The sequence below is a fragment of the Amblyraja radiata genome, chromosome 8, assembly GCF_010909765.2.
Source record: "Amblyraja radiata isolate CabotCenter1 chromosome 8, sAmbRad1.1.pri, whole genome shotgun sequence".
In the NCBI taxonomy this organism is placed as follows: Eukaryota; Metazoa; Chordata; class Chondrichthyes; order Rajiformes; family Rajidae; genus Amblyraja; species Amblyraja radiata.
In genome coordinates this window covers 27,447,293-27,462,755 of record NC_045963.1, presented here as the reverse complement: position 1 = coordinate 27,462,755, position 15,463 = coordinate 27,447,293, and the positions used below count along the sequence as shown (strand labels likewise).

At 43.6% G+C, this 15,463-nt stretch overlaps 1 protein-coding gene across 1 annotated transcript in view; it reads right to left on the bottom strand.

The window, feature by feature from the left end:
- The window catches only part of chrm3 (cholinergic receptor muscarinic 3), a 199,681-nt gene that overhangs the window by 89,863 nt on the left and 94,355 nt on the right, over positions 1-15,463 (bottom strand). The window contains exon 3 of the mRNA XM_033025459.1: positions 3,538-3,637. The gene's annotated coding sequence lies outside the window, so the exon portion shown is untranslated. The remainder of the gene's footprint in view (positions 1-3,537; positions 3,638-15,463) is intronic.

The window sequence follows — 15,463 nt, the reverse complement described above, 5'->3', positions numbered from 1 at the left end:
GAAATGCTTGGAAATATCTGCCAGTTTTGCTTGGGGGGGGGTAATAAGTTCATGTTATAGGAGCAGAATTACCAGAATTTGGCCCATTTAGTCCACTCCACCATTCAATCATGGCTGATCCATCTTTCCCTCTCAACTCAATTCTCCTGCCTTCTTCCCATAACCCCTGACACCTGCACTGCTCAAAAATCTAACAGTCTCTGCCCTGAAAATATCCATTGACTTGGCCTCCACAGCCGTCTGTGGCAATGAATTCTACAATGAATAATGATGGTCAGAATACATCTACATCACATTTTCATGGGAACTTTAAGGACTACCTGCGTCAACTCAGCTTTGACCAAATCAAAGCATCTTTAACAAAGCAAAACCAAAGTGTCGGCCGAGATCTCTACACTCAAGTGGTATTTGAAACAATGAAAGGCGATGCATAAAATGCTGATAGTGGTGGCACCAAATGGTTCACAAGTTCACAAGTTATAGGAGTAGAAATAGGCCATTCGGCCCATCGAGTCTACTCCGCCATTCAATCCAGGCCTCCTAATCCCATTTTCCTGCCTTCTCTCCATCACTCTTAACACCCGTTCTATTCAAGAATTTGTTTATCTCTGCCCTAAAAATATCCACTGACTTGGCCTCCACAGCCCTCTGTGGCAATGAGTTCCACAGATTAACTACCCTCTGACTAATGAAGTTCCTCCTCACCTCCTTTCTAAAAGAGCGCCCTTTAATTCTGAGGCTATGATCTCTGGTCCTAGACTCTCCCACCAGTGGAAACATCCTTTCCAATATGTCTTTCATTATTCTGTAAGTTTGAATGAAGTCCTCCCTCAACCTTCTAAACTCCAGCGAGTACAGGACCAGTGCTGCCAAATACTCATCATATGCTAACCCACTAATTCCTGGAATCATTCTCGTAAACCTAATGGTAGCAAATAGGGTGGCAAGGTGGCACAGGAGCATAGCTGGTAGAGCTGCCAGAGACCTGGGTTTGATCCTGACTACAGGTGCTGTCTGCATGGAGTTTGTACATTCTTCCTGTGACCGCATGAGTTTTCTCCGGGTGCTCCAGTTTCAATCAATGGAACAATTACAAAGCCACATTTCCTGTAATGCTCACTTGGTTAAATAAGAGATGAACAGAAGACTGTTTATGGTAGCATCAAATGGTAGCAACTGGTGTGACACAGTGGAGCAGTTGGCAAAGATTCTGACTCACAGCACCAGAGATCCGGATTTGATCCTGACCTCAGGTGCTGTCGGCATGGAGTTTGTAGGTTCTTCCTGAGACCATGTGGGTTTCCACCGGGTGCTCTGGTTTCCTCCCACATCCCAAAGGTTTGCGGGTTTGTAGGTTAATTGCCCTCTGTAAATTGGCTCTAGTGCGTAGGGAGAGCATGCAAAAGTGGGATTACAAAGAACTAGTGTGAACGGATGAATGATGGTCAGTGTGTGTCCGGTGGGCCGGAGGCTTGTTTCAATGCTGTATCTATCAATATAACCAATCTCACAGGTGTCATGCAGTGGATTTAGTTAAGCTAATGGAATGGTGTAGAATCACAGTCAGTTCATTCAGGAGGATGTGGGGTCAAGCACACAATTCAAATGATTTACCTTTGTACTAGGGGATCAATGGTTGCCAAATCTCCAAAATTGTGCTTGAGCCATTAAAAATCAATTTCTCAGACAGTGTGTGAAGAACGTGTAATGTCATAGAGCCATAGTTATAGAGCATGGAAACAGGCCCTTTGGCCAAAACTTGCCCACATCGACCAACATGTCCCATCTACACTAGTCCCACCTGGCCCATATCACTTTAATCTATCCTATCCATGTACCTGTCTTAAAGATCCCAGCATCTCCAGTTCCTTGTGTGCCCATTCTCAACCCTCTGCTCTTTCCTCACGCCCTAGAGAACTATTTTCTTCCAGTATTTTGGTTTTAGTCACCATGGTATAGTTGTGGTCATCATGTGAAAGGAAGGATGTTGTCAAGCAGGAAAGGATGCAGAGAAGATTTACAAGGATGTTGCCAGGACTAAGGGGGGGGGGGGGGGGGGGGCAGATCTATAAGCAGAGGTTGAGCAGGATAGGATTTTATTCCTTGAAGTAGGATGACGGGGTGATCTTATAGAAGTGCTTAAAATCATGTAAGGAATAGATCAGGTAAACGCAGAGTCTATTGCCCAGAGTAAGGGAATCGAAAACTAGAGGACAAGAGTTTCAGGTGAGATGGGAAAGATTTAATAGGAACCTGAGACGTAACTTTTTTACACAAAGAGTGGTGGGTGTATGGAACGAGCTGCTGGAGGAGGTAAATGAGGCAGGTACTATCGTAACATTTGAGAGACAATTGGACAGGTACATGGACAGGGCATGTTTAGAGGGTTATGGGCCATGCGTGGGCAGGTGGAACTAGTGCAGATGGGGATAGACACATAATGAGGGAATAACTTAGTGGGTCCGGCAGCAACTCTGGAGAAAAAGAATAGGTTGGGTGAAAAGATAGATGGGACATGTTGGTAGGCGTGGGCAAGTTGGGCCGAAGGGCCTGTTTCAATGCTGTATGACTCTGACTCCATTTCCTTTGATGATTCATTGTTGCAGCTGTCTCTGCCACCTATTCAGGCAATGCATGCAAGATAACAACAGCCTGACATTGTAACATTCATAAAGAAAGGTCATTTTAACCTGACCATTTGAGTGGAAATGAGAGCGAGGATCGAATATTTATTTTAACACACCAAAGGAAATTAATATCCCTGTGGCCCAAGTTGGTTGAGCAGAATTCTGTTTGTTATTATCAACCTGAGAAGAAATTAGAGAAGGAATAGGTTGGGTGAAAAGATAGATGTGGCATGTTGGTAGGCGTGGGCAAGTTGGGCCGAGGGGACAGTTTCAATGCTGTAACTCTATTTCCATTTGATGATTCATTGTTGCAGCTGCCTCTGCCACCTCTGCGGGCAATGCATGCAAGATAACAACAGCCTGACATTGCAACATTCATGAAGAAAGGTCATTTTAACCTGACAATTTGAGTGGAACCAAGAGTGAGGATCGAATATTTATTTTAACACACCCAAGGAAATTTATATCCCTGTGGCCCAATTCTGTTTGTTATTATCAACCTGAGAAGAAATTTTTAGAAAAATCAGGTGATAGCATTATTTTCCTGGGCTGCCCCATGGAAACAATAAGATAGTTTAGTTTAATTTAGAGATGCAGAGGAGAAACAGGCCCTTCAGCCCACCAGGTCCATGCCAATTATTGATCATCTCCGTACACTAACACTAACCTACACACTAGGGACAATTTACAATTTTTTCTGAAGCCAATTAACCTATAAACCTGCACGTCTTTGGAGCGTTGCAGGAAACCGGAGAACCCGGAGAAAACCCAGGCAGGAGACGGGGAGAATCTCCTTACAGACAGGACCTGTGGCCCCGATCGAATCCGGGTCTCTGGCGCTCTAGGGAAGCAACTCTACCGCTGCACCACCATGCCGCCTAAAAAAAAGGAAAAGTAACAAGAAACTTACCAACAATTTGATTGACTAGTCTTGCCAGATTAAACTGCAGCAGCTCAACCTAGTCCTGGGACATTCATTATACATCGAGCAGCCTGGCATGATACAGTAGCTGGAAAATAACAAGAGAGTTCATCATATCATTCAGCTTGTCATTAGAACTGGACTAACATAGCAGATACCACTTGAATTTTAAATGCAAGGCTTTTACATTCTATTCCCAGGAGCATCACTTTATTGCCTTCTGCAAAAACAGACAGAGGAATATTATTTGAAGATGTAAGGATTTGCCTTTTAACATCAGCAAAATTGATTTTTGATCTAAAATGTTTAAAAGTGCTTTACATCTTCCATGCTGCTTGACGATATGCCACAAATACATCAAAAAGCAATTAATGCAAGATGCGAGGAACATGACCACTAAATGTCCTTCAGCCAAAATGTAAAACTAAAAAAGGACACAAAGTGCTGGAGTAGCTCAGCATGTCAAGCAGGCAGCATTTCTGGAGAACAAGGATAGGTGATATTTCAGATCAGGACATCTTCGGACTGAAGAAGGTTCACAACCTGAAACATTACCTATCCCTGTTCTCCAGAAATGCTGCCTGATCTGCTGCGTTTTTAAACTTTACTTTAGTCTATAGAGGTAGAGCGTAAAAACAGGCCCTTCGGCCCGCCAAGTCCGAACCGACCAGCGATCCTTGTACACTAACACTATCCCACACACTAGAGCCAGTTTTACCAAAGCCAATTAGCCTACAAACCTGCATGTCTCTGGAGTGTGGGAGGAAACCAGAACACCTGGAGAAAAACCACGCAGGTCATGGGGAGAATTTACAAACTCCGTACAGGCAGCACTCGTATTCAGGAGCGAACCGCGGTCTCTGGCACTGTAAGGCAGCAGCTCTACCGCTGCGCCACTGTCACCCATCCATGTTCTTCAGCGATGCTGCCTGATCTACTGAGTTACTCCAGCACTTTGTATCTCTTTTTTTGTAAACCAGCTTCTGCAGTTCCGTGTGCCTAAAATTTAACGCCACTTTTATTTCTTTGGGTTTACAAGTGAGAAGTTTGTAATTTATCATGTTCTCTTTTATTACAAATACCCAAAAAGATATGTGAACTATAATTTAAAAGATAAATAATTCAATGAACTGCAAACCACACATAACATCTAACCAAAGCCCTGAACCAGTGGGATGGTGTTTTGTAGAAAATTGGCCTTTACAGGCTTTGGGTTGGTTTTCCTCTCCTCTCCATATTAAGCTCTGCAGAGAGAGTTTGCCGAGATATGATGAATCGTAGATGTTATATAAAATTTTATATGTCAGCATGTGTCAAGAGAAGCCAAAGAGATTTAAAAATTAATTTTGTTGTTTAATTTAGTTTAGTTTAGAGATGTAGCGTGGAAACAGGCCCTTTGGCCTACGGAGTCTGCGCCGACCAGCAATCCCCGCTCAATAACACTATCCTACACACACTAGTGACAATTTACAATTTTACCAAAGCCAATTAGCCTACAAACCTGTATGTCTTTGGAGTGTGTGAGGAAACCGGAGCACCCGGGAAAACCCACTCAGGTCACGTCTCTGAAAGTACAAACTCCGAATCGAACCCAGGTCTGTGGCGCTGTAAGGCAGTAACTCTACTGCTATGCCACCTTGCCGCCCAGTTGTCTGGGCTAAGGGTTTATTTTCAACAGAACGGCAAGTGATAGATGGCCTTTGGTGCAGTCTCAAGTTGAAGTGTTATGATTAACTGTTGCTCAGAGATCAAAAGATGAGAAAACTATTTTAACTATTAGTGGAAAATATTGTGTTCGGAGTAATTAGTTTTGATGATAATTTATATTAAAGATAGACACAAAATGCTGGCGTAACTCGGTGGATCAGGCGGCATCACAGGAGAAAATAGATAGGTGACATTTCGGGTCGGGACGCTTCTTCAGACTTTATTAATCTTATGCTGCTATATTACTGCATTTAGGTAAGAGTGTAGGAAGGAACTGAAAATACTGGTTTACACCGAAGATAGACACAAAATGCTGGAGTAACAACAGGTCAGGCAGCTTCTCTGGAGAAAAGGGTTAGGTGACGTTTTGGGTCGAGACCCTTCTTCAGACTGAGAGCCAGAGGAGAGTGAAAAAAGGGAGGTGTGAAAACATACAGAACAGAGCAGAGCCAGCACCCTTGACCAAAGAGCCCACAGTGGTCCATTGTTGGCTGTGGAGGAGGTGATAACGTGGGGATATGAAGCATTTGGAGCTTGATTACTTGTGGAGGCAGCTTAGATGGTCCTTTCAACAGCCACCTCAGTCACAACCAAGCTTCCCAATCCACACTTATTTTTCAATCTCCCAGTCCTTTCTCTTCCCCCCAGAAAAAAAAAGAGTCTGGAGTGTGTATGTTCTCCCTGTGACCACATGAGTTTTCTCCGGGTGCTTCGGTTTCCTCCCACACTCCAAAAATGTACAGGTTTGTAGGTTAATTTTGCTTAGGTAAAACTGTAAATTGGTCCTAGTGTATAGGATGGTGCTAGTGTCCGTGGTGACCACTGGTTAGCTTAGATTCGGTGGGCTCAAGGGCCCGTTCCTGCACTGTATTTCTGAAGTCTAAAGTCACACCTATCAATTTGCACTTCTTCTCTTCTTTCTCACACCTTTTGTCTTCTTGTCCAGGGTGAGGTGAGGATTGGACCTTTGTCCAACTATCTACCCGTCAACCCCCCCCCGCCCCTCACCTTATCCTCCCATCACTCACCTGACTTGTCCTGCCCCTCCTTCCTTCCAGTTCTCTCCATCTCCTCCATCACAATCAGTCTAAAGAAGGGTCCCGACCCGAAAGGTCGCCTATCCATGTTGTGCTATAGTAGTACCTGACCCACTGTGTTACTCTAATGCTTTGTATCTTTTCTTGCAAATCAGCATCTGGAGTTCCTTGTTTAGAGAGAGTGTTCATGGTTGACATATTTGTTCACTATATATTAGTACTATATTATTCAGTTTTACAGCCTAAGCTCTAGATACAATTTACAGAAGCCACAGAAGAACCCAACAAAAATCTAGAGAGAACATACAAACTCCATACATACAGCACCCGCAGTCAGGATCGAACCTGGATCTCTGGGGCTGTGAGGCAGCAACTCTACTGTTGTGGTGCTGTGCCACACCAAGGAATCTAGTGGAACTAGTAGATCGAGGATTGGGGGGTGGGGGGTGGGAGAAGGGTGTGGAAGAGGAAAGCAGCAGTCACTTGAAATTGGAGAAATTATAATTCATATCGCTGTGTTGTAAACAATGACGAAGAATGCACACCAACGCCTTTACTTCTCAGAAGGCTTAACGCCCGTAAAACCGATTAGTTGTATGACATTCACGCTGAAGAATGCTGTCCTGTGGGTGACGCCTGGTTAGGGTTAGGGTTAGGGTTAGGGTTCGGGTTAGGGCTAGGGTTATGGCCAGGGCTAGGGTTAGGGTTAGGGACCACAGATGGGCTGTAAAATATTCTTCCTTCAATGCATGGATTTTAAACATTAATATATCAAAAGTAATACAATAAAATCAATTGTGCAAATGAAAAGATGTCTGAGTCGTTCAGTTTTATTTATAGATGTATTGATCCGCTTCCAGATCCAATCACTGTCTCTATAACTTTTCACAGGGATAGATTTAGTGAGTGTAGACTGAACTCCCCTCCACCCCCCTCTTTCCCATTCCCACATTTGCACAATTGATTTTATTGTATTAATTTTAATATATTAATGTTTAAAATCCATGCATTGAATGAAGAATATTTTACAGCCCATCTGTGGTCCCTAACCCTAACCCTAACCGGGCATCACCCTGTCCCCAACCAACTTCTGTAGATGCGTCATAGAAAGCATTTTATTGGTATTGCAGCATGTTTTGGGAACTGCTCCATTCAAGACTGCAAGATGTGTGGACATAGCCCAGATCATTACACAAACTAACCTCCATTACATTGACTCCATCTACACTTCATGCTGCTTTAGTAAGGCCACCAGCTTAGTCAAGGATGAGTCATTCCCTCTTCTCTCCTCTCCCCTCCCATTAGGCAAGAGGAAAATAAGTTTGAAAATGCATACCTCCAGATACAGTTTCTTCTCAGCTGTTATCAGGCAACTGAACCATCCTATCACCAACCAGATAGCAGTCCTGAACCTACCATCTACCTCATTAGAAATCTTCAAACCATCTTTAATCAGACTTTACTGCACTTTATCTTGCACTAAACATTATTCACTTTATCCTGTATCTGTACACTGTGAACGGCTTGATTGTAGTCATGTGTAGTGTTTTTGCTGACTGGATTGCACGCAGTAAAAAAGCTTTTCACTATACCTATACACTACATATGACAATAATAAGCTAAACTAAATATTTTCCCCTTACATTTGACCTCTCAAAGTGCAACACACACATTTGCTCGATTAAACTACATCTGCCATTTGTCAATCCATTTCTACAGCTGATCTGCTGTATATCATGCTGTGTGCATTTTGATAGCATTCATGCATCTATCTGTTGTAGAATATATTTTGTTTGGGTCACTGTTAATCGATCGCTATTGCAAGCTTTCTAATCTTTGCCTCTGCTCTTGTGCTTTGTCATGTTGCCACTTTATTTCCATCTGCCTTTTAGCCAAGGTTGATCCATGACCAAACTCATCACATCACCTGAGGGGTTTGGGCGAGTAAATTGGCCAAATAATGGCTGCAACTTGGCACCAAAGCTCCAACTAAACTCAGCATTAGTGCTGCCCAGTTTGTTTAGCAGGTGTGGAATGTGTTCAGAGCAGGTTCCACAGAAGGTTCGCCCTGCCTGTCACTGTTCATCTATTCATACAATTCATATTTGTGTTAACACATTTGAAGCTTCTTAAAATTATACAATAATTTGTTTAGGGGCAGCACAGTGGTGCAGTGGTAGAGTTGCTGCCTTACAGCACCAGGGGCCCCAGTTCGAATCTGTCTACGGGTGCTGTCTGTACAGAGTTTGTACATTCTCCCTGTGATCATGTGGATTTTCCCGAGGTGCTCTGGTTTCCTCCCACACTACAATGACGTACAGGTTTGCAGGTTAATAGGCTTTGGTACAAATGATAAATTGTCCCTAATGTGCAGGATAGTGCTAGTGTACGGGGTGATCACTGGTCGATATGGGCTCAGTGGGCCTGTTTCCATGCTGTATCTCTGACGTCTAATAAGAATCTGAAGGTTAACTTTTTCACACAAAGGTTGCTGGGTGTGTGGAACGAGCTGCCGAAGGAGGCAGTTGAGGCAGGTCGCTACGTTTAGGAAACATTTGGACAGGTGCATGGATAGGACAGGTTTAGAGGGATATGGGCCAAACGCAGGCAGCTTGGACTAGTATAGATGGGACGTTGGTCGGCATGGGCAAGTTGGGCTGAAGGGCCTGTTTTCATGGTGTATGACTATGACTGAAGCCTATTCATCTGTAATAGAGCCGTTGCTGTGGTTTTCAAGTTCAAGTTCAAGTGAGTTTATTGTCATGTGTCCCTGTATAGGACAATAGGTTATGATTAACTGTTGCTCAGAGATCAAAAGATGAGAAAACTATTTTAACTATTAGTGGAAAATATTGTGTTCGGAGTAATTAGTTTTGATGATAATTTATATTAAAGATAGACACAAAATGCTGGCGTAACTCGGTGGATCAGGCGGCATCACAGGAGAAAATAGATAGGTGACATTTCGGGTCGGGACGCTTCTTCAGACTTTATTAATCTTATGCTGCTATATTACTGCATTTAGGTAAGAGTGTAGGAAGGAACTGAAATACTGGTTTACACCGAAGATAGACACAAAATGCTGGAGTAACAACAGGTCAGGCAGCTTCTCTGGAGAAAAGGGTTAGGTGACGTTTTGCGTCGAGACCCTTCTTCAGACTGAGAGCCAGAGGAGAGTGAAAAAGGAGAGGTGTGAAAACATACAGAACAGAGCAGAGCCAGCACCCTTGACCAAAGAGCCCACAGTGGTCCATTGTTGGCTGTGGAGGAGGTGATAACGTGGGGATATGAAGCATTTGGAGCTTGATTACTTGTGGAGGCAGCTTAGGTGGTCCTTTCAACAGCCACCTCAGAAACAACCAAGCTTCCCGATCCACACTTATTTTTCAATCTCCCAGTCCTTTCTCTTCCCCCCAGAAAAAAAAAGAGTCTGGAGTGTGTATGTTCTCCCTGTGACCACATGAGTTTTCTCCGGGTGCTTCGGTTTCCTCCCACACTCCAAAGATGTACAGGTTTGTAGGTTAATTTTGCTTAGGTAAAACTGTAAATTGGTCCTAGTGTATAGGATGGTGCTAGTGTCCGTGGTGGCCACTGGTTAGCTTAGATTCGGTGGGCTCAAGGGCCCGTTCCTGCACTGTATTTCTGAAGTCTAAAGTCACACCTATCAATTTGCACTTCTTCTCTTCTTTCTCACACCTTTTGTCTTCTTGTCGCTGACCTTTGTCCAACTATCTACCCGTCAACCACCCCCCCCTCACCTTATCCACCCATCACTCACCTGACTTGTCCTGCCCCTCCTTCCTTCCAGTTCTCTCCATCTCCTCCATCACAATCAGTCTAAAGAAGGGTCCCGACCCGAAAGGTCGCCTATCCATGTTCTGCTATAGTAGTACCTGACCCACTGTGTTACTCTAATGCTTTGTATCTTTTCTTGCAAATCAGCATCTGGAGTTCCTTGTTTAGAGAGAGTGTTCATGGTTGACATACTTGTTCACTATACATTAGTACTATATTATTCACTTTTACAGCCTAAGCTCTAGATACAATTTACAGAAGCCACAGAAGAACCCAACAAAAATCTAGGGAGAACATACAAACTCCATACATACAGCACCCGCAGTCAGGATCGAACCTGAATCTCTGGGGCTGTGAGGCAGCAACTCTACTGTTGTGGCGCTGTGCCACCCCAAGGAATCTAGTGGAACTAGTAGATCGAGGATTGGGGGGTGGGGGGGTGGGAGAAGGGTGTGGAAGAGGAAAGCAGCAGTCACTTGAAATTGGAGAAATTATAATTCATATCGCTGTGTTGTAAACAATGACGAAGAATGCACACCAACGCCTTTACTTCTCAGAAGGCTTAACGCCCGTAAAACCGACTAGTTGTATGACATTCACGCTGAAGAATGCTGTCCTGTGGGTGACGCCTGGTTAGGGTTAGGGTTAGGGTTAGGGTTAGGGTTAGGGTTCGGGTTAGGGCTAGGGTTATGGCCAGGGCTAGGGTTAGGGTTAGGGACCACAGATGGGCTGTAAAATATTCTTCCTTCAATGCATGGATTTTAAACATTAATATATCAAAAGTAATACAATAAAATCAATTGTGCAAATGAAAAGATGTCTGAGACGTTCAGTTTTATTTATAGATGTATTGATCCGCTTCCAGATCCAATCACTGTCTCTATAACTTTTCACAGGGATAGATTTAGTGAGTGTAGACTGAATTCCCCTCCACCCCCCTCTTTCCCATTCCCACATTTGCACAATTGATTTTATTGTATTAATTTTAATATATTAATGTTTAAAATCCATGCATTGAATGAAGAATATTTTACAGCCCATCTGTGGTCCCTAACCCTAACCGGGCATCACCCTGTCCCCAACCAACTTCTGTAGATGCGTCATAGAAAGCATTTTATTGGTATTGCAGCATGTTTTGGGAACTGCTCCATTCAAGACTGCAAGATGTGTGAACATAGCCCAGATCATTACACAAACTAACCTCCATTACATTGACTCCATCTACACTTCATGCTGCTTTAGTAAGGCCACCAGCTTAGTCAAGGATGAGTCATTCCCTCTTCTCTCCTCTCCCCTCCCATTAGGCAAGAGGAAAATAAGTTTGAAAATGCATACCTCCAGATACAGTTTCTTCTCAGCTGTTATCAGGCAACTGAACCATCCTATCACCAACCAGATAGCAGTCCTGAACCTACCATCTACCTCATTAGAAATCTTCAAACCATCTTTAATCAGACTTTACTGCACTTTATCTTGCACTAAACATTATTCACTTTATCCTGTATCTGTACACTGTGGACGGCTTGATTGTAGTCATGTGTAGTGTTTTTGCTGACTAGATTGCACGCAGTAAAAAAGCTTTTCACTATACCTATACACTACATATGACAATAATAAGCTAAACTAAATATTTTCCCCTTACATTTGACCTCTCAAAGTGCAACACACACATTTGCTCGATTAAACTACATCTGCCATTTGTCAATCCATTTCTACAGCTGATCTGCTGTATATCATGCTGTGTGCATTTTGATAGCATTCATGCATCTATCTGTTGTAGAATATATTTTGTTTGGGTCACTGTTAATCGATCGCTATTGCAAGCTTTCTAATCTTTGCCTCTGCTCTTGTGCTTTGTCATGTTGCCACTTTATTTCCATCTGCCTTTTAGCCAAGGTTGATCCATGACCAAACTCATCACATCACCTGAGGAGTTCGGGCTAATAAATTGGCCAAATAATGGCTGCAACATGGCACCGAAGCACCAACTAAACTCAGTATTAGTGCTGCCCAGTTTGTTTAGCAGGTGTGGAATGTGTTCAGAGCAGGTTCCACAGAAGGTTTGCCCTGCCTGTCACTGTTCATCTATTCATACAATTCATATTTGTGTTAACACCTTTGAAGCCTCTTAAAATTATACAATAGTAGGCTTTGGTACAAATGATAAATTGTCCCTAATGTGCAGGATAGTGCTAGTGTACGGGGTGATCACTGGTCGATATGGGCTCAGTGGTCCTGTTTCCATGCTGTATCTCTGACGTCTAATAAGAATCTGAAGGTTAACTTTTTCACACAAAGGTTGCTGGGTGTGTGGAACGAGCTGCCGAAGGAGGTAGTTGAGGCAGGTCGCTACGTTTAGGAAACATTTGGACAGGTGCATGGATGGGACAGGTTTAGAGGGATATGGGCCAAACGCAGGCAGCTTGGACTAGTGCTAGTATAGATGGGACGTTGGTCGGCATGGGCAAGTTGGGCTGACGGGCCTGTTTTCACGGTGTATGACTATGACTGAAGCCTATTCATCCGTAATAGAGCTGTTGCTGTGGTTTTCAGGTGAAAACATTCTAAATATTGGCAGCAGTTCAAGATTCTTTCTTTAATTGTTTCTTGTGAAGTCTGCACTTGATTCCAAAGCGGATAGTTGCAATTCTTTTGGGCTAAATTTGGCTTTGTGAGAGGTCATAAGGTCATAAGGAATAAGAGTAGAATTAGGCCATTCAGCCCATCAAGTCCGCCATTCAATCATGGCTGATCTATCTCTCCCTCCTAACCCCATTCTTCTGCCTTCTCCCCATAACCTCTGACCTGTACTAATCAAGGCATGTCTTAATCTGCACAAGATAAGCGATAACGAAAGCCATCACAATGAGGACATGAGAAAGACAAGAGAGAAACCTCCCATGAGGTAAGGCGAGTCAGCATGCTTAATGCGTGCGACTAAAACGATAGATTCTTGGACATTGACAGTGGAGCATAGCGTTGCAGAGTTCTGCACTCAGTGAATTTTGTTCTGGGTCATAGTGCAGATTGCATAGGTCAAGGCTTACGAAGCATTGGTGTTCAGCGAAACGATCGGCCAGTCCGCGTTTAGTTTCGCCGATATATAAGAGCCCACACCGAGAACAGCGGATACAGTAGATGAGGTGAAGGAGATACAAGTAAATCTCTGCCTCGCCTGAAAGGACTGTCAGGGACCCTGGATGGAGTCGAGGGAGGAGGGATAAGGACAGGTGTTGCGTCTCCTGCAACTTTGCACTCTCCTGTGTCAGAATGTTGCTCCTCAGTACATGTTGTTCTGGGTCATTGTGCAGATTGCTCTATCACCTGCCGTAATAACCGTGATGTCCTTGCATATTCCCATCTCTGTCTCAGATAATTTGTGTGTCTGAAACCGCAGCGATTGCAAATTGTTCCATTTATTCGGCTGCAAGTTAGGAGCGTTAGAGAGAAGAGGCCAAGAGAGTGGAAATTAGGCTAACATCGAATCAGTCATGTGTAGAAACAAAGAACCACAGTTTATACCAACGATAGATACAAAATGCTGGAGTAGCTCAGTGGGTCAGGCAGCATCTCCGGAGAAAAGGAATCAGTGACGTCTCGGGTCGGAAAGTTTCGGGTCGGAAAGGAATGCAGGAATTACTTGAAATGAACGTTCATACCGCTGGGTTGTAAGTTCCCAAGTGAAATATACGAGGTGCTGTCCCTCCAATTTTTGTGTAGCCTCACTCTGACAAGGGAGGAGGCCAGGGTAGAAAGGGTAGCATAGGAATGGGAAGTGGATTTTAAATATTTGGCAACCGGGAGATCGCGTAGGCCAAGGCAGACTCAGCGTAGAATGAGGTCAAGATCAAATTAGTTATGACCCTATTGAATGGTGGAACAGGCGTGAATAACTCCAGCCCTTCCTTATTTTTGCGTGTTCTGCAATGGAACTTTTGTACATCTTTGATGGATGTTGCTAATATTGTACATTACATTTCCCCAGAGAAACCATCCATATCTTCTGATATCTAATTACTTGCATCGGTGCACATGGGGGCATCAGATGTTTTGCATTCCATGGAGAAAGTATTTTTGAGTTAGTTTAGGGATACAGCATGTTCTGTGCTCTATGTTCTGTGTTTTCTGTTCTGTGTTTTCTGTTCTATGTTCTGTGTTCTATTTTCTGTGTTCTATTTTCTGTGCTCTATGTTCTATGGTAGACAAAATTGCTGGAGAAACTCAGCGGGTGCGGCAGCATCTATGGAGCGAAGGAAAGAGGCAACGTTTTGGGCCGAAACCCTTCTTCAGATGTTCTGTGTTCTGTGTTCTGTGTTCTGTGTTCCGTGTTCTGTGTTCCGTGTTCTAGATTCTGTGTTCTGTGTTCTGTGTTCTATGTTCTATGTTCTATGTTCTATTTTCTGTGTTCTGTACTCTTTGCTCTATAACCAGTGTCAGTGTCAAACATCCTGAATCCAAGTGTACTGTAGGGGGAGCAGTCTCGGTGTAGCCCGTCCAACAGCTGTTAATTTCAACCCCAAACGCATACCTTGTGCTGCATTGTTACATGGCTTGCCATTCATATATCAACTCTTGTAATGTGGCCCAGTGGTGCAGCGGTTGAGCTGCTGCCTTACAACCTCAGAGACCTGGGTTCGATCCTGTCTACGTGTGCTGGCTATACGTAGCTTGCACATTCTCCTTGTGACTGCGTGGGTTGTCTCCATCTGTTCCGGTTTCCCAAAGACGTGCTGGTTTGTTAGCTAATGGGCCACTGTAAATTGTCCCTAGTGTGTGGGATAGAACGAGTGTAGGGATCGCCGGTCGAGGTCGACTCGGTGGGCTGAAGGGCCTGTTTCCACACTGTGTCTCGAAACTAAACTAAAAACTAAATCCGTCAATCCATGGCTAGACAGGAACTTAATCGTGATTTCAGAGATAAGGAACCGTGTGCTGAAGGATTGTACATCCTAACTTGCTCATTTTGCACGACTGCTTCATAAAACGATCCTTACTCTTCCCAGTCAAATTCCCAAGAAAGCCCACGACTGGAATAGATCACAGTTTACAAAGATGGTTCTCTTTTTATACAGAGAAAACGTCTCATCTTATCAACCTACCCAAACAAGAAAGGAACTTAAGCTTTTGTTTCATTTATTGTGTTTCTGTTAAGTAGACAGTTGACTCATTCAAGTCTTTGAGCTGTGACTCCATTTGTTCTCTTCATGTAAATACAGTGTGTGAGGTTTTATCTTTCAAGATTATGAATTGGCACGCAGATAATACTGAGGTGCCAAATGAGTCATTCCAAAACATTGCAACTGTTCAGCACCAAGTCAAAAAGAAAAGCTACCAAGAGGAATATGGTGGATAAATTACTGGACTAGTAATCTGGC